Genomic DNA, 20,315 nt, shown 5'->3' on the forward strand with positions numbered 1-20,315 from the left:
TCATCTGTGAAAGTGAAATCTGGTCACTAAAACAATGCACTATGTCTCCCAAGCTTATGTGAATTTTGGATAATCCTATTTTCAAAAGTTGCTAAGAACCTCAGAGATATTTACTGAGAATGATCTCAGAAATACATTGTCCAATGTACCTCAAAACTCAGCTAAGTCAGCTCAAAATCTTTTTGAGCAACATGACTCCCATCTCCTTTGTAAATCTCTGCTTCAGTTCATTGGCAAAAGGGAGAAATTGGATCATACTTGTAATGATTCAGTTTGTCAGAATTGCAGTTACAAAATAAATGCAGCGCGTGGAGGTTACTTGTCATTGTAGTGCAACTTGCTTTTCTACTCTTAACTCTCACATCTGCATGCATGACTTGTCAACTCAGTTCATTATACATTCTTATTTGCATTTATGGAACCAAATGATGTGCCCTTGCCCAAGCCATTCCATTCTCCTCACGGCCTGGGTTGGTGTAAAAACTGCAGCACGCTCACTAACAGCAGGATGTTATTACAGCCTGATTAGTTGCTTTTTTAAAGCATCTTTTTAAATTAATCAGCTCAGGCATATTATGGCACCTCTCTGTGACATGTTGAACTTAGAACATCTACTAAAATGTATGGGCATGAACAATGCTTCACAAGGCTTTTTATCCATGATAACTTTATGGAGGCAGTTTCCATTGCAGATTTTCATCTTCACATTTGTAATGTCGATAGAGAAATAGAGAGAGGACAAATGCTTTACAATGCCTCCATCCAAATATTTTGCAGCGTCTTACTTGCTCGATCTGAAGATTTCATTTAATCTTGATGCCTTGAGCTGATACTTAATCTGAAATCAGTGCGTGTTTGAGGGGCTTTTGGTTGTTTAGAGTACAAAAATCTGAATCCAAACTACTCGGTTCACGCCCTGCTTCTTTCACCCACTTCCTGTTTTATCATGAAGCTGGAGTTTGTACAGGAAACTAGCCCATTCCAAGGAGTTTGGTTGTTCCTTTAATCCTCATAGTCATTCCAGCAGTTTTCTTTTGGCACCTTCATCAAAGGTCAGGACTTGGCAGAGTCACAAGGTGAGCATCTTCAAACCTGGTCGCAGGTGCCTGCCTCAATTGGGTCCCACTCTTGCCCGTGAGCTTTCACCCAATTCCAAGCCTCAAGGCCCCTGATCTCCTTCCACCATCATTCCCCTGATCTTCTTGCATTGCTAAAATGACTGATTCTTTCCTTTCATCCAACTCAACGCAGCTGCTGATACATTATACCATTCCTGTGGCTCCACACCACCATCACTTCAAGCACAAGGTAACTCTCCATCCCCAATCCCAATCCCCAACTGAGGCCTTCCAATTCCCTTTTGAGCTTACGATCTTCCCCACAATGACGCATCCCAACCTCCTTCTGTTTAGGTTCACGAAATCCATCCGCCGCTAACCAATAATCCTTGCCATTCCATCCGAAATTTCTGCCTCCGCCCTGACCATAGACATATCAGTGGCTGTCACTGTCAGTGAACAATATAAGTATTTATGCCATTGTATGTACCGCTAAGATGTAACGGCACATGACTTTGTAGCATCTCAATCACCGACATCAGAAATGGCAATCTTTGTAACTTAAATGGGCTGAGATTCAAAGTTCATCAGCTGCTAGATATTGCTGGAGTCAGATAGAGAGAAGGAGCGAAAGGCAACATATTTGGGAAAACAGAAAAAAGGTTAAAAAAAATAGGATTAAGTCAAGAGTTGTAAGATTTTATTGCCAGTGTGAAGCTCCCCTGGTCATCAGTATAGGCAACAGAATCATTTTGCAGCTGTCTTGATGACCGAAAACCGTGCAAAGCCAGACTTTACAACAGTGGTTAGACCTCAAAGGTTTCTGCTCTATTTAATTTCTTTTTGATATGTATGGCCCCTGAGTAAATCACTGCCCACAGCTATGGAGCTGAACAAAAAGTTAGTGGTACGTAATTACACCAAACACACAGAAACAGTTCTTAATACAAATGCGCTTTTATACCCAGAAAGTCAGGAGGGCAAGGTTAGCATTGGGAACCAATATTTAACAAACATTTATTTACAGAGGTGCACGTTTCGAACAAACACCTCCCAACCCAACAACAGACACACTCTGCTCCTGTTTGTATATGTTTTAAACAGATCGTACTGTTGCAGCATGTTTGACGCATGAATTGGGATTTATATATATTCCTTCTAGCCCAAAGGCATGAATACTACCACTGTTCCTATTTATGGCAGTACAAATAATTACCCTGTTCATGGCTACTGACTGCAGACAATTAAACACAATTAATACATAATTTACACAGTCGTTTTTTTTTAAAAAATCAATGCATGTGAATGCATTTGAAATGAGCATTGACTAATCTCACCTCATTTTCGTCCTTTACAAAAATCTTTGCGTTTATATTGTGCCCTTAAAGTAGTAGAACATTTCAGGAGCAGTATGAAAGAAAGTAGGGCACAAACACTGAAGGAGGTACTTGGTCAGGTGATGAGCTCAGTCAATGAGGTAGGTTTTTAATAGGAGACAAAGCGGTTTTGTGAGGAAATTCCAGAGCCTCTCTGAATGGAAGAAATTACTACCAAAGGTGAGCAAGAAAATTGGAGAGGTGAAGGAGGGCAGTGTAAGAGGGAAGCAGAGATCTTCGCGGGTCACTGGATCAGAAATCATAGAGGTAGGGAGAGGTAGGTCATGAAGGGATTTGAAAACAAGAATGAGAATCTTAAAATTGACCAGGAGCAAAGGTTGGTCAAGGAACATGGGATATTGATGCAACAGTTAATAAAGATTGCTGGTGAGTACAGTATGATAAATAATGCTTGAGTTAGCTTCTGTAGCAACTCTTAACAATATCAGATTACTCTTCCACTGTAGTGGTCTAACCAGAATTTTAACTGTGAAGGTATTTATCTTTCCCAGAGAAGTTGCTGCAGCTGGTCAGATGTTTATATTTAGTTGTCAGTTTCAGACTTTGGCAATGCCAGAGATCAAGGGGTTTCTTCCAACGAGCTATTGCTGAAAATTTCTCCCATCGGGAGGCATTGATGACTGAAGAGATGTTGTATTTAACACGGAACGTAGTTTACAATTTTCAGCAGTTTTGCAAATATAAAAAGAACGATGACAATGCACAGGTGAAACCACAGAGAGGCAACGCATGTGCATGGAAAATAAATCTCATGTTTTCTTCCCCCAGTTGTTACGCAGAATGGTCGGGTTTATTCCAGTCTTTCGCAGCGTTAAACACTGACTGAGCAAAATCCTTTGTGTTTGCTTCAGATTTCCACAAAGCAATTTTTTTGGGCCCTGAATAAATGTGACCAGACAAAATATGAAGTGTATGTTCTGATGTTGGCATCCAGCAGTGATGAGCTGACACACAGAGATGCAAGTTTTGACAGTCTGACATTTAATCACAATCGAATCTTGGATGTTTGCAGTCCTAGATGTTCAGGTACAAGTAAATTCATGTCTCTGTCTGGTGAGTGGCAGACAAATAGACAAAGTAAAATATACCTGCCTCAGTTTGCATTGCTGGTTTTGGTTAGAGATAAAAAGGGTTCCTGAGAAGGGTTAATTACTCCCAGCAAGTGCCCAGCATCTACCCTCCCCTCCATGGAGAGGTGAGGCTCAGGGAATGGAAGGTGAGGTGAATTTCCTCGGAGTTTTATTGAACCATGGAATCCCTACAGTACGGGCAGGAGTGGACGAAGGCTAGGATGAGGAAGGGAAGAAAGGGGAAAGAGAGAGAAGGACAGGGAAGGGAAAGGAGAGGAGGAGAGGGAAAGGAAGAGCAAGGGAGAAGGGTGGGAGGAGGAGAGGGGAGGCAGAGCAAAACGAGGGAGATGAGAAGGGGAGGGGAGAGAAGAGGAGGAAGCTGAATGGAGGAGCAGAGAAGAGGAGAATAAGAAGGGGAAAAGGTGTGACGAGGGGGTGAGAAGTAGAAGGGACTGGGAGAAGGGGATGGGAGGATGGAGGAGAAGAGAAATGAGATGGATGGAGGACTGGGGATGCAGCCAAGCTTGGCTAGGCCAACAGTGTTGTTGTTTGGCTGGGTGCCATTAGGACAGGCTACATGCTATGCTACCACTGTGGGAGTATCCTCGCTACAGGGGTACTCCCAGGCACACAAACAGAGGACTAAGTGCTGACCATCCAGCCTGCTGCTGGGAGGGTGTCTCCAGCTGGTTAAACTGATGCCTGCAGCAATCTGGAGGCTGCCTGGAAAATCCCAGCGATATCCACCACAGATTCAGAGTGGTTGCCAGTGTAGGAAGGGAGGAGGGCTGTGAAAACTTCATCCCAAGATGAGTGCAGGAGAACCCTCCAAGGTGGCTCAATGGTTACCACTGCTGCCACACTGCGCCAGGGACCCCGGTTTGATTCTACCCTCGGGCGAATGTCTGCGTGGGTTTCCTCTGGGTGCTCTAGTTTCCTCCCACAGTCCAAAGATGTGCAGATTAGTTGGATTGGCCATTTAAATTACCCATAGTGTGCATGGATGTGTAGACTAAGTTGATTAGCCATGGGAGGGATAGGGTTGGTGCGGACTTGTTGAGCCGAATGGGGATTCAATAGCAAAGAAACCCCATGGCTGGTGTCAGTGTTTAGACATTGACTTGCATTATCCTCTTGTTCCACCACTTGAGGCTTTGCTGCTGAGATTGATCCTGATCTGCTGTATCCAGCCAGGGGTTAGTTACGGAGTTGTGACCAGTCTCAGGAGTGCTGCTTGTGTTCACCTAGCCCAGCCATGATACCCCCCTCTCCGCCTCAGTAATGCACAGCAAAGCCTGGGTAGCAGCTCTCAAATGAAACCCTGTCCAAAAATGGTTAAGTGTCACTGAATCTGCACAAGGTCAAGGAAAGCCGGTCAGTTTTGCTCCTCCCTGAATTGAGCTGTCTCTGTAGCCCCTAGTGACTGGCAGCTCATTCAGGCCGGATCTGGGCTGTGGGGCTCAGCTGGTACTGGGATCACTGTTCGGGGTGGGGCAGTTTGAAATCTTTTAATTTTTTGCCACCTGGGTATTAAGTAAGCATCCCTGGTGAGTAGGGAACACAGAAGGGTTATGTCTGACTAAGAAGAATTACACCATTCTAGGCTTTTCAAATCCCTCATTTGCATCCTGAAACTACTGTTCATTGAGATAGCACCGTCTGCACAAGCCTCCCTACAGATTTTCAGTTCCTTTGCTGGCAGAGATTAAAATCCATCAGGTTAGTTTTCCCACTTAAATCCTTGCCAAACACACAGTAAAGCAAAAGCTTTATCAAACAATATTGCTCCATTAGTGAAAAACATTTGCACCTCAGGACGGCCTGATACCATTACCCCCTCCTTGAGGGGGACACGGGGCACGTGAAGTCAAGAGAGTGGCTAAAATAACGCCGATTGGTGTCGTAAGGTTGAAATGGTGAACACTTGCTGTATTGTTCCGGATACTCTTATTTGCATACAGTGCGCAGAAGGAGATTAGACTGAGAAGTGAGATCAAGTCAGCAAGGGCGTCCGCTGAGGACTACAGCTGCCTCTGAGCAAATAACCCTCGGTGCCATTTGGAGCAAGTCATGTGGAGTATGTGGGATTTATTAAGAGCACTTTAGTGGCACAATTTAACATGGTCACAAATACTTTATTCTTTAATGATCCCTAAAAAACATCATTGTTACAAACCATTCCATCCGCGTGAGATGTGGGGGAGGGTACTCAGTGCAGGAATGCTTTGCAAGAAATGCTGATCCTTATGTCAGCTGAGGGACGTTTTACTGAAAGGAGTTGTGTTAACACAGCCAGGTCCCACTAAATGGATAATATTTGTATTCAATTGTCTAAATTAAAAATGAACATTAGTATGCAAATCTTACAGTCGTATTGGAATCATTTTCTCTTGACTTTGCAAATGTTCTTCCTGTGTTGCGGTTAGCGTGTGTGACAGTGCTTTCTCTTTTTAAATTTTATTTTTAGACAGACCACTGCATATAATTAAAAAAAAGACTCACGACAAGGAATATGTCAAAGGCTCTTTCAGACAGTGGTGACTGTGCTCGAAGTGTTACAATGAAAGATAAGGAATTGTTTTAAGGTCACCTCTGCAGCCCATGATGATTGAAATCGGCCAACACCTGAAATGTTGCGAGGAGGAATCCAGGCTTTCTCAAGCGATTAATAATGTCCGGGAGATGTTGATAATTCAGCTGGTGTTGTGCAATTTCGACAGTAAGTGACAAAACTGTCAGATCCCTGTTAATTAAACTTGGTTTACCCCCAAATGGCTGACTGCAAGAAAATGGCATTTCATCTCCTTCATGGTCTGTATCCCTCACGCAGTACGTGGGGATCCCATACTCCCAGCCGAGACGAGCATTTCCACTGCTGGTTATATTTCAAAACGAATTCAGTTTGTTGCAACTTGCTGATTTAAATTGTTTGTTTACATGCTGTGCGCTGTTTTGGAGTTGATCCAAAATAGTGTATTTAAGGACAACACAATTTTTTTTTGTAAACACGCCCAAAGTTATCGTATTCTTCATCAGAGGCTCTGCCGTTAATTGCATTTATGCACAAGAGCAGTCTCTTTTGCAAGTGCCCGAAATTCCAGTTTTAAGCTTTTAAACCAGTCATGAGATTTGAACTTGCAAGAGCAATTAAAAAAAGTTTAAAAAGTGACATCCAGAACAGAAAACGTTTGTAATTTGGCCGTGAGCTGAAAAGCCGCAGGAATTTCTTCCAGGGGGCGTAGTGGAGGGCAGCAGAAAAAGGGGTCGCTATTATGAGTCGTCAGAAGACAAGCGTCCCAGGATGGTTACAGATGAGCTACAAGGGATGTACAAAAGATGAATGTGACTCTCGTTGACAGCAGATTTTATGGAAGGTGTGGCTGTAAGCAGCAGCCGAAGGCTAGTGGTGTAGAACGCCACTCTGAAGGAGTCAATGTGGAGTGCAAAACATCGTGATTTTATCAAGTCAGCATTTACAATTGCTTAAATCAAAAACGTGAGCTTCAATGGCAGTCTCTAGGCTTCTTCTGATTTCGATTTTCCAGTTCAACATTTACAACTCCTCACCTGCCTTTTGAAGCTTTCAAGGCATGGACCTGTCCCTCATTATGTGGACACTTCTAAAACATCTTCCAAACATTTCCAACTGAATTATCAATATTGCCACTAAATTACAGAACAGCGCAGGTAAAATTTGAGATATTCCAACATGTTGCAGACACTTTCCCCTCCCCTGTTCTCATTTAGCTGCCATCCAAGCTTCAGTTGCACAGGGGTGTGGAATGGAAGGATTGGTGTCAAAGTGCAGCAACATAGGGATTATACAATCACACCAAAAGGAAGAGTGCCACACAAGGGCCAGGCGCTGCCCACATGGACAGGAGTACATTGATAGTCAAAGTCACTTTGGTTTGATCTTGGGCTTTGAGATGAGGAGGCAAGCACATGATGCATAACCAAAGGAAAAACAAATGGCTATATGTTGCCCTTGTTTTCAGCTAAGTACTGGGTGGGATGGGACTGAAGATTCTCAGGGAATTCACAGACATGGACTCCACTCCAGAGCCAAAAGTCTTGATTTAATTAAATGAGGAGCGTTCAGGAAAATGACTTATGGAGCTTTGCTGGTCAATTGTGGCTTGTCCATTTTAAATTAGACAATTTCGGGTGAATAAATTAAGGCAACACTTTCTTTACTTTTCATTAGGTAGTACCTGCTGGAAAACTGACAGTGTTTGAGTGCAGGGTGATGTAAATGTCACCCATCAGTTACAAGGCCTCATTGAAAAATCAGCATTTGTTAAATGCTTACATAGTATCTGACCGTCTATAGCTCATTCTGCTGATCAATATCCATAGTCCAGGAAGCAATCCCAATAAATCGTTTGCTTCATAATTCAAGGTGTCTGCATGATTTCATTGGGCAGATGGTCTACATCATGGCTGTTGAGTCCAATGAAGAAAATACCCTAGGCAGAGTCTCTGATTTCAGCCACTGACCCTCTGCTGCCAATTCCATGGATCAAGGAATGAGGAAATTATATCACTTTTAAAGACGGTGCTAATGTTGGATGATAGTTGGCAAGAAGATGCAGCAGGATTTATTAACTTCAAATAAGACAAGCTAATGACTCCCCCTGGCAGTGCAGTACCTACTCTCCACTGCACTGGGGTGCCAGCCTGGATTTAGACTCCAATCCTAGATTAGGGTTTAAAACCAAAACCTTCTGAGTGCTAGCCACAGTCGACACATTCCGCAGCAAAAGCTTGAGATCGGCTGTGAAATAAAAGCTAGTCCATTCACCTTGTAGAGGTTCAAAAATTAGGAAATGCTGAACATTTGCCATTTTAAAATGGGTCTATCTCATTTTTTTAAAAAATGAATCTGGATTTGTATTGTTCAATAGTATTCCAAGAGGCTTTATGGATAGATATATGGAAAACAGATGCTGAACCAGTAAAGGAGAAATTGGAGTTCTGAGAAAGGGTCACCAAGCCCAAAACATTAACTCTGATTTTCTCTTCACAGATGCTGCCAGATCTGCTGAGCTTTTCCAGTAACTTCTGTTTCTGTTTGTGAAGGAGAAATTAGAAACAGGTGATCAAATGCTCGATCAATGAAAACTTCCAGGAAATTTCTAAGGGGCCAGGTAAAGGTAAGATACAGAGGAACAGGAGTAGACCATTCGGCCCCTTGAGTCTGTTCTACCATTCAGTGAGATCATGGCTGATCTGTGGCATAACTCTATGTACCTGTGTTTGGTCTTTATCCCTTAATGCCATTGCTTAACAAAAAATGTATTGACCTCAGATTTAAAATTAACAACAGATATAGCATCCACCGCCATTTGTGGAAGATGCTGGGAGAGAGATTTCCAGAAATTAGCACCTTTCAGGATGAAGACTTTGATAGCTTTGGTGAAGTAAAAATAATAACAAAAGGATTGAAGTCTCAGAATCAAGAAATAGACCTGGTGGTGTAATGCTGTGTGATTGTAATGTTGAGTTCAAGCCACGCCCTGACAAATTGAAGATTTGAATTCATTTTAAAGCTTATATCCCACAAATGATCTTTTCGAAGTATGAAGTTCTAGAGACAGAAACACTCGGAATTATAACTGCACGAGCTCTTAAACATGCTGCCCACTTAGGTGAGTGAAATAGACAATGCAATTTTCAATACGTTTACATTGTGGGGAAGTGGATGAAAATATATTGAAGGAGGTTGAAGAAATAGGGTGGATCAGTAGAACATAGAACAGTACAGCACAGAACAGGCCCTTCAGCCCACAATGTTGTGCCGACCATTGATCCTCATGTATGCACCCTCAAATTTCTGTGACCATATGCGTGTCCAGCAGTCTCTTAAATGACCCCAATGACCTTGCTTCCACAACTGCTGCTGGCAACGCATTCCATGCTCTCACAACTCTCTGTGTAAAGAACCCGCCTCTGACATCCCCTCTATACTCTCCACCAACCAGCTTAAAACTATGACCCCTCGTGCTAGCCATTTCTGCCCTGGGAAATAGTCTCTGGCTATCAACTCTATCTATGCCTCTCATTATCTTGTATACCCCAATTAGGTCCCCTCTCCTCCTCCTTTTCTCCAATGAAAAGAGACCAAGCTCAGTCAACCTCTCTTCATAAGTTAAGCCCTCCAGTCCAGGCAGCATCCTGGTAAACCTCCTCTGAACCCTGTCCAAAGCATCCACATCTTTCCTATAATAGGGCGACCAGAACTGGACGCAGTATTCCAAGTGCGGTCTAACCAAAGTTTTGTAGAGCTGCAACAAGATCTCACGACTCTTAAACTCAATCACCCTGTTAATGAAAGCCAAAACACCATATGCTTTCTTAACAACCCTGTCATTGGAATTTCCGCTAGAAGACAGATTTTGACCTTGATATTTGGGAGTTGGTGGGGGGGAGAGTGGGTGGGGTACAAATGATGATTCATGAAGATGAGTAATAGTGTCCAGAGAGAAATGTGTGGCTGATACGAGTTAATTTCTTGGTCATGTGTCTGAAACCCTGTGCACACACAGTTGTATTTGATGGCATAATGTATTTCCAGACTGCAGTTGGCATTTGTATATCTTTGATCATGCACTTTTTTTTGAGCCTTCAGTTTCTAATTTGTTATTTAGTATGTACCCTGCTCGGGCTAACAAGGATCCAGGATTCCTTTATTCTTTCCAGGAATAAAATAGTAATCTCCAGGAAACTATTGCCAGCAACCCAGAGGAAAAGACACACTGGGGAAAATAAATAACTGGATGAACATGAAGGAAAAGAAAACCAAAGTGCAGCCTAGGAGAATGTCACTCTGCCCTTCTTTGGTCCATAACCATTTCAGTGGTTAGTCTTTGGTACTGCAAGATGCCCTGCCCAGCTTCACATACCTGGCAACAGTCGGTGGCCAGGTGCGAGAACAAGTTTCCAGGACTTGTGAAAGTTGTGTGAGCCACATTGATTCAGCTACAGCACTGTAATAGCACCAGCTCTCCGGTGAATGACTGTGCTGTACCTAATAATGCTCATCACGTAAGGAGTGGACAAAGTTTTAGACCACAGACAACCAGTCAATAGAAGAGGGAACAGGAGCCTAGCCTTTATCCATTAAAAGCTCCAATTTACAGGGACACAAAATATGTAGGCAAGGGAGATCAAGGTATCACCAACAGTGCCTTTGCAAAATATTCCAAATATGATGGCAAAAAGGGTGACTCAGCAGTAGTGTCCTCTTCCAAGCTTACTTAACCACAATTGAGATAACACGGTGTGAAGCTGGATGAACACAGCAGGCCGAGGAGCAGGAAAGTTTGACGTTTCGGGTCGAGCCCCTTCTTCAGAAATGCGGGAGTGGAAGGGGGTTCTGAAATAAACAGGGAGACAGGGGGAGGTGGATAGAAGATGGATAAAGGAGAAGATAGGGTGAGAAGAGATGGACAGGTCAAAGAGGCGGGGTTAGAGCCAATGAAGGTGAATGTAGATGAGGAGTTAGGGAGGGAATAGGTTGGTCCAGGGAGGATGGACAGGTCAAGGAGGTGGGATGAGGTTAGTGGGTAGGGGATGGGGGTGGGGCTTCAGGTGGGAGGAATGGTTAGGGAGGCGGGGAGTAGCTGGGCTGGTTTTGGCATGTGGTCGGGGGAGGGGGAGATTTTAAAGCTTGTGAGATCCACATTGATACCCTTGGGCTTCAGGGTTCCCAAGCGGGATATGAGATGCTGTTCCTGCACCTTTCGGGTGGCGTCATTGTGGCAATGCAGGACGCCCAGGATGGCCGTGTCATCCAAGGAGTGGGGGTGGCGGGGGGGAGTTGAAATGGTTTGCGACTGGGAGGTGTAGTTATTTGTTGTGAACTGAGTGTAGGTGTTCAGCAAGGCAGTCCCCAAGCCTCCACTTAGTTTCCCCAATGTAGAGGAGGCCACAATGGGAACAGCAGATACGGTATACCACATTAACAGATGTGCAGGTGAACCATTGTTTGATGCGGAAAGAATTTTTAGGGCCTGGGATCGGGGTGAGGTATAGGGGCAGGTGTAGTACTTGCTTCAGTTGCAGGGAAAAGTGCCGGGGGTGGTGGGGCTGGAGGGCAGTGTGGAGTGGACAAGGGAGTCTTGGAGAGAGTGGTCTCTCCGGAAAGCAGATAAGGGTGGGGAGGGAAAAATGTCTTTGGTGGTGGGGTCAGGTTGCAGATAGCAGAAGTGTTGGAGGATGATGCGTCAGATCCGGAGGTTGGTGCGGTGGTACAGGAGGACGAGGGAGATTCTGTTTTGGTTATTATTGCGGATAGGGTGTGTGAGGGATGAGTCGCAGGAAATGTGGGAGACACAGTCGAGGGCATTTTCAATCACTGTGGAGGGGAAGTTGCGGTTCTTGAAAAAAGAGGACATCTGGGATGTTCGGGGTTGGAATGCCTCATCTCAGGAGCAGATGTGGCGGAGGCGAAGGAATTGGGAATAGGGGATGGCATTTTTACAGGAAGGTGGGTGGGAGGAGGTGTATTCTAGGTAGCTGTGGGAGTTGATGGCCTTGAAATGGATATCGGTTTCCAGGTGGATGCCAGAGATGGAGACGGAGAGATACAGGAAGGAGAGAGAGGTAACAGAGATGGTCCATGTAAACTTAAGTTTGGGGTGAAAGATGTTGGTGAAGTGGATGAACTGTTTGAGCTCCTTGTGGGAGCATGAGGCGGCGCCAAAACAGTCACCAATGTAATGGAGGAAGAGATGGGAGATAGGGCCAGTGTAGCAATGGAAAAGGGATTGTTCCACGTAACCTACGAAGAGGCAGGCATAGCTTGAGCCCATGCGGGTTCCCATGGCCACCCCCGTTGTCTTTAGAAAGTGGGAGGAGTTAAAGGAGAAGTTGTTGAGGGTGAGGACGAGTTCAGATAAGCGGATGAAGGTGTCATTGGAGGGCTCTGGTCAGGCCTGCGGGACAGGAAGAAGTGGAGGGCCTTTAGGCCATCTGCATGAGGAATACAGGTGCATAGGGACTGGACATCCATTTAATATTGAGGTGTTGGGGACTGGGGAATTGGAAGTTCTGGAGGAGGTGGAGGGTATGGGTGGTGTCACGGACATAGGGAGGGAGTTCCTGGACCAAGGGGGAGAAAATGGAGCCCAGACAGGTGGAGATGAGTTTGGTGGGGCAGGAGCAGGCGGAGACAATGGGTCGATCAGGGCTGTCAGGTTTGTGGATTTTGGGAAGGAGATAGAAGTGGGCGGTGCGGGTTGGGGAACGATGAGGTTAGAGGCTGTGGGTGGGAGCTCACCTGAAGTGTTGAGGTTGTGGATGGTTTGGGAGATTATAGTTTGGCGGTTGGGGGTGGGGTAATGATCAAGGGGGCTATAGGAGGAGGGGTCAGAGAGCTGGCGTTTGGCCTCAGCAATGTAGAGGTCAGTGCGCCACAGTACTACTGCACCTCCCTTGTCTGCGGGTTTGATGATGAGTTCGGGATTGGAGCTGAGGGCCGCCCGTTCTGCGGGGGAGAGGTTGGAGTGGGTGATCTGGGTGGAGAGATTGAGGTGATCGATGTCTTGATAACAATTAGAGATGAAGAGGTTGAGGGAGGGTACGAGGCGTTGGGGTGGTGTCCAGGAGGAGGCGGTGTGTTGGAGGCAGGAGAAGGGATCAGTAGTGGGCGGGTTAGGCTCACAGTTAAAGAACTAAGCCCGGAGGTGGCGAAAAAACTGCTCAATGTCCAAACGAGAGTTGTATTCGTCAATGTGTGGGTGGAGGGGGACAAAGGTGAGTCCTTCATTGAGGACTGACCGTTGGTCCTCAGTAAGGGGGAGGTCTGGGGGGATGGTGAAGACTCAGCAGGCTGGGTGTTATGGAGATGCTGGCTGTGAAGGCTGTGGGCAGAGCGATGCTGTCAGTGGGCGGAGCGACGCTGTCAGTGGGCGGAGCGACGGGAGTCTGTAGATCGAGGATGTTGGCAGCAGCAGCATCCTCGGTGTCTGTGTTGGCCTCGGAAACGGAGGCAGCGGTGTCGATGGCGTGGGTTGTACCGGGAGTGGCGTACTGGGTGACAGCGAATGTGACGTCGTCTGTGGAAACCGTTGGTGCTCCGAAGGTGGCCACACGGCCAATGGCGGCAGTCACATGGTGGGGAAGGTTCTGGTTATGGTGACAAGCACCAGTGAGTTTAAAGTATTTTAGGCTTTTAGTGTCTGATAAAGCCGAGTAAAGTTGGGAGTTCAGGCTGTGGATCTTAGGAAGGATAAAAAACAGGAGAGGTCCTTTGCAGCTCTGGGAGAGGGAGGCTCTGAGCTGGGGTAGGCTCAATTGCAGTATTTGGAGATGCCGGCACATTGCAGCGACTGTGTATTTCAAAAGTCACAGCGAGAAACGCTTCTGTAGGAGATCAACGTTCTGATTGTAGCGGTCATCGCGGATGGGGCCAAATTTGGAAGGTTTAAGTGTAGACTTTAGTCCGTTCGGGATTATCCAGTTTCTGTAGGCAGGTACTCAGAAAGGTGATGTGGCTGTGGTTCCTGGTTTCCTTCAGGACGTGGTCGAGCAGTTTCAGGCCCTGAAACCGCTCCTTAACCACTATTGAGACTGGAATCACTCAAAACCATTTCCCCTGGAGAAGACGTGTCCTTCGTCTGCCTGACGCCAGGCTCCCAAAGCAACAGCCGCAGCAAGAGACCGAAAGGGAATACTCTCCAATATCCTCGAGGAGGTGAAGGCTACCTGATCACTCAGGGACATGACCAAGATGGGAAAGGGTCACTGAAGAAAGTACTAAACACATCAAGACACTTCATCACGAGCAGTCAGAGGTGATATTAAGGCATCAAAAGGGGTCCAGGAAAATAAATGATCCAGCCCTTCAAGCACCACCATGTGGTAGAGTCTGAGGATCACACATTAGCCTTAGCAACTTTCTCAGAACCTGTGGGCATAGTGAAAGTAATTCTTCAATCCTGTAAAACTGCCTAAGAAGACATCATTCAAATTGCTCATATCCGAATGTATGAACACAGGCGAAATTCCAATTAATGTACCTAAAGGGTAGGAGGTTTAGATGGGGTGGTGAGGGAAAAACCTTTTCACCCAGGGTGGGAATCTGAAACTCTCTGTCTGTAAGAATGGTAGAGATAGGAATTCTTAAAATTTATGAAGTATTCCAATGTACTTGTGATGCCAAGGTATACAAGGCTATGGTCCAAGTGCTGGAAAATGGCATTAGAATAATTAGGGATAGTAAGAACTGCCGATGCTGGAGAATTTGAGATAACAACGTGTAGAGCTGGATGAACACAGCAGGGCAAGCAGCATCAGAGGAGCAGGAAAGGTGACGTTTCGGGTCTGGACCCTTCTTCAGAATAATTAGTGCTCTTTTTGACTGGTGCTGTCTCGATGGGCCAAAAGGGCCTTTTTCCCTAAGCCTATTGCTGTACACCTCTATGCCTGAATGTCTGTGTCACCTGATCACAAATAAATTCCATTGACAAGTAAGAAGAAGCTCCGCCTCCAGAAGTTCATACCAGAAAGGCTGGGTTTGCTGTCCATCAAAACTGTTGCAGATTCTCAGGATCCTACTCTCTTTGAATGAGCAACAATGAATAATGATCCAAATTAGCTGACGTGGAAAGCTTGAGGCCATGAGTTCAACCTGACACAAAAGGCTCAATTGAATTGGCAGTGGAAAATCTCCTTTTAGAGTTTGAATTAAGAACAGAGAGAATTTTTAAAGCCATTTATGTGTCCAAAACCGCTGAAATGTTCAGGCAAAACGATCAAATCCCCCAAGGGATTAATAGCTCTTCTCAAAAATGCAAATCGTTGAAGAAAAGATACCAAAATTAACTTGGGTAGATTAGAAACCCAAGTCGCGTCTCTGACTCTAACACAAGAGGGAAGAAATATGGGTTTTCAGCATATAAATCAAAGTACTACGATTTACTAACAGCTATTATGTTTCTTTTAAAATGAAAGTGCTGAAGTATAATTAAAATACCATTAAAAGATTTGATAAATTTCCATATAAAGCTTCATCATTAATTTTGGATATAATTGGCATTTTATTGCTGCTTTGATTAGATTTGTAGTTTAATATCTAATGTTAGTGCAAATGCAGGGAATTTCTAATTCTACCCGATTTTAGCTATCTACAGTCTCCCTTTTAAGAAGCTGGGCAAGTTATAATTCAGCCATAAATTCTACTGCTACCAAATGACATTGAAAATTTGTAGAGGGGACTGAGGAATTTGTTACAAACCCTCGTACAGTAGAGAGTTGCAAAAATTTAGAATTCTCTGTGGCCAACTCATAGCTCCTGCCATGAGGTAGATATGTCTCAGTGCCTTTCAGCTCAAAGCATTTGTCCACAATATTACTGGAAGTGTGTGATGATAATGGAGGCACAGCAAGAGACAACAGGGTATCTTGGGCCTGAATGAACAGGCAAACAATAGTATATCTGTTGAAGCGATGGAATTTATAAACTGAGGAAAACAAACAGAGGAAGAACTGAGAAGGTGAAGAAGAAACATTAGAATAAGAGAGAAAGAAAGAAAGGGTCAGAGATGAAAAATAAGAAAACAATCATTATAAGTTAAATTTGACCTTTCTAAAATTTCCCACAAAAAGTCAAAATTTGAAGGAGGGAGCTTCAGATTGGGAACAATTAATTTTCTGATCCACTGAAGTTGATGATAATTAACAATTATTTCAACAATAAAATGGTACTAAACAAAAAAAAGAAAGAACTGCAGATGCTAGAATTCAGAAACGAAAACAGAAATTGCTGGAAAATTCCAGGTCTGGTAGCATCGGTAGAGAGAAAGCAGAATTCATTTCTGGGTCCAGTGACCCTTCTTCTGAACATTGTGAAGGAGGGTCACTGGACGTGAGCGTTAATTCTGCTTTCTCTCTACTGGTGCTGCCAGACCTGCTGAGTTTTTCCAGCAATTTCCGTTTTTGTATTAAGAAGGTACTTGTATTTGTAATTGTTGGTCCTAGATATCTGTTGGGTTTACTTTATATGTAGAAAATTATGACATGAAAACTGGCAACAGTGAAGCAGACTGTGTAATGTTGCTTTTGTGAAATTGACAGGAGAGTGGATCAATGTTGACAGTAATATTTAGGAATTTGCATTTGTTCTTTGGCTGATGTTGCTGGACCATCAAAGATTAACCAGCAGTGAATGCCACTAACATGTCATGTATACCATCTCTGAAGCCAGGTTCTTGGTTCATTGTCTGATGATGCTTCGTCTTGAGCAATTTTCTTTGCAGTTTCCTGTTGCCATTGGCTAATGCTTTGTTATTGTTTTTCACTCCGAGCTGCAGAGTGAGGAGGGCAGATCTTAAGTCTTCATTAGCCGTGACAGGAATTGCATCCATGTTGTGGACACTTCTCCGCACCCCATGCTAGCCATCCAGCCAACTGATCTATCCAGTCTCCAAGCAACATTAGCCTCATCATTATTTTGAAAGCAAAGTGTCTCCCATTATCTCATGTAATCTGCAAATGATTTCAGGGAACCACTCCAAAGCTCGGTGACGGGCATCTGAATGGATGTAAATATGTAGATGTGTTGCCTTCAACATTTTATAATGCATATAAGCATACTAAGTAAGCTTTTTTAGAAATGAGATATGTATTGTATGACACAGATCTTTTATCAGCTTCTATCACCCTGGAGAACAGTAGAATTTTATTAAAGAATATCATTGCCAAACATTGGGCAGTATTGTACATTGATGAATAACCTCATTTGGCGATCAGAAGCTTAAAGCTTTATAGATGCAAAATTACCAATATGGGAATTATTTTGTTTTTCTCTAATACCTACATCTGTCTCTGCAACTCATTTTCCTGTGTAGGAAGAATCTACAGCTATGGTGTGTAGTGAGTAAAAATGTAAGGGAAGATTTTCTGTTTGAATATTTTAGGTTGGTAAGTCAGCAGCAATCATATCAATCTATCAGCAGACTTCATGAATTTTATATATCTTATAATTGCAATATTTGAAATCACCATTGGGAAATTAGTTTGAATTATTTCTAAGTTAATTTCCAAACAACTAACTGACCCAAACTGCCCTGGACAAATTGATCTGGGCGATAGCACATCAGCTGCAAATACTGAAGAATGTTTTCTCAAACCAAATAAGCTCTCAAACTATTTTGGAGGAGTTTTATTTTTGCAAATTTATTTGGAGAATAGAAAGAAGCTAGTGTGAAATAAGCCAGCAATGTGTTAACCCTTGTTGGATGCTGTCACAAATAATCCTACGATAGCTTCTGATTCAAATGCCCTTAATCCACTTTAGATAAACAGAGGGTAACTTGGCAGCCAACTGAGCAATATACCACATTTGAGGTATTTCTTTCTGATGAATGTGATTTCATCTAAATCCCTAACAGATTTAAATAAAAACATTGAGTGCTGGATATACTTACAGATCTGCCAACTTCTGCTGAGAGAGGAAATATGTTAATATTTCAGTTTGAGGTTTCATCTGCCTGTTTCTCTCAACATAGGTGTTGCCAATTCTGCTGAGTATTTCCAGCATTTTTAGCTTCTATTTCAGATATCCGGTATAAGTAATACTTCACTTTTCCAAAACAATTCTAGTCTGATCAATCAAGTCAGTTTAGTTTGTGTAACTGAAGTCATCATCACAAGGCATTCATCAATATTCCTGCAGAATGGATTTTATCCGTTCATGTTGTTGTTTGAGAGTCATCCTGGTTGAATTGAAGACCGGAGGTTTGTAGGGTCCTATAGAATGTAGGAGGTCTTGTGCAGTGTGCAGTGTCTGGCCCAGAGACAGGGACACTGTCAGTTGGTGTTCAGACCAGGACTTGATTGTCAAGCAAGGTGAATTCATAATATCAGCCAACCTGAAAGCCCTGACAACACACGTTTCAATGGCAGGCAGTAAGGATAGGAGAGATTCCTGGTCACGTGTGATGGAAAGAACATTAGAACTTCAACCATCACTGTTGATAGCTCTGGCCTACAATCTGAAAGTGAATGTGTATGTTGCTGTAGCAATTTGTACCTACTGAGTGAACTGTAACACACCACATGGATGTTGTCCAAATCGGTCGTAACTTAAATTGTGCTAAATAAATTGCATAGCTGTGACTTTGTCTAACTCACTGGGGCACTAGAGTTTGAAGGTTGGTGACACAGTTTCTTGACAGAGGCTAACAAACACAGCCTCACTTCCTGTTCCAAACTGGCACAAAACACCAGCTTGAAGATTCAGCAGCCTTGGTAAACTTGTTGAAAAATGAATACACAGTTTTACAAATCCGAAAGTGCAGGCACAAACCTTTAATTTCTCCTGCTGTCCAGCCTATTACAGACCTTCCCCTTTTGTCCTTTTTCCCCACCTTTTCTCCGTTGGTTTGCTCACAGTCCATTACGTTTCTAACTGTTCTCAGTCCAGATAAAAGGCCAGAGATCTGTAACATAAATTCTGTTTCTCTCCCAACATGCTGAGCGTTACTAGTCATTTCTGTGTTCTTTATTATCATAAGGATGGTGCTGCCTCTGACTAGGGAAAGGACAGGCAAGTTAGAAAAGAAAATTGAGCAGAGAATAAAATAAGTTTACCATTCTCAAATGTTTGCCTTTTGTAAAGTCAATTATCACACCTGGTTAGAAAATACTTTCTACTCAGAATGCAGAAAGTACAAATAAAACTGGTGAGAGATTAATTGCGGGTGTATTTCATGTGCTATTGTACACAAGGAGACTGAAGGGAAGATTTTATGTTCCAGGGGAAAAGGTAAAGGAGTCTGCTGCAATTTCCACAGCTGAACTGTCTGACTCACTCAGAGAAAGAGCAAGATAACAACAGGAAAGATTTATCATATCAATGTAGCACCACACTTTTAAAACATTTCTTGCCACAAGAAATGTGCTGTGCCAAAAATACCAAGAAGCCAATTTGTCTACTGAAGATGCTAAATGTTGCTCAAACTCACAGTCAGATACTCTGTTTCACTTTGAGTGTTCAATATAATTCAACTCACCAAACAGGGAATTGTAAAGGAATTAGAAGACAAACAGCAATGAAACTTTAAACATTGCCTAATTGAGCAGTTACTTAATAATTTAAATCTTCATGCATATTCATTTAGCTAACAGAATATATTAATTTAACAGTGTTGAGCCTGTATCATTTATAATACATTATAAATATTCATCAATTTTCTTCACTACCATCATGATCTTTGCTTTACAAATGACTTTGGTTTTAAAGTTTGAAAGCACAATTCGATTTCTTTCAAACTTTTAAACATTGTAGTACTGCATTCATGCCATTCTCTTTCTCTTATATTATAAATGAAGAGTGTTGAGCAGAAATAGTTTAACTCTGTCCTCATGCTGCACTCCATGCCGCTTAGGGAACCCACAAGTGGTTGGGTGCAGGAGCAGCAGCAGTGCCACCTAGTCAGTAGGCTATCAACTCTGGTGCATAGTGCTAATGTATGATAGAGCAATATCAAGGGAGCTTCTTTCTGTTTCTTACTGTGTGTTTTGTAACTGAGTTGAAAATTGGAAGAAATGAATTTAGGCATTTACTAGCAAATCCAGCGCTAAAATTTCTTCATCCAGAGAGTGTTTAGATTGTCCAGCTCATGGTTGAGGTGAACAGTGCTGATGCCTTTAAGGGGAAACAAGATAAACACAAGATGGAGAAAGGAGTAGAAGGACTTTGTGGATGGGTTAGATGAAGACAAATCAAAGAAGATTTATGTGGAATATAAGCACAAGCTCAGACTAGTTGGGCCGATTGACCT

The 20,315-nt window shown here is 43.3% G+C and overlaps 1 protein-coding gene and 1 long non-coding RNA gene across 2 annotated transcripts in view; one reads left to right on the top strand and one right to left on the bottom strand.

Moving 5' to 3' along the window:
- Positions 1–20,315, bottom strand: part of LOC125464825 (parkin coregulated gene protein) — a 288,676-nt gene that overhangs the window by 15,150 nt on the left and 253,211 nt on the right. The gene's annotated exons all lie outside the window — the stretch shown is intronic.
- LOC125464827 (uncharacterized) lies at positions 5,506–18,603 on the top strand. The gene is made up of 4 exons (XR_009447186.1): positions 5,506–5,602; positions 5,993–6,244; positions 8,555–8,681; positions 16,842–18,603. It is a non-coding gene; the product is annotated as an uncharacterized LOC125464827 (long non-coding RNA).

The sequence above is a fragment of the Stegostoma tigrinum genome, chromosome 24 (genome assembly GCF_030684315.1).
Source record: "Stegostoma tigrinum isolate sSteTig4 chromosome 24, sSteTig4.hap1, whole genome shotgun sequence".
NCBI classification, from domain to species: domain Eukaryota; kingdom Metazoa; phylum Chordata; class Chondrichthyes; order Orectolobiformes; family Stegostomatidae; genus Stegostoma; species Stegostoma tigrinum.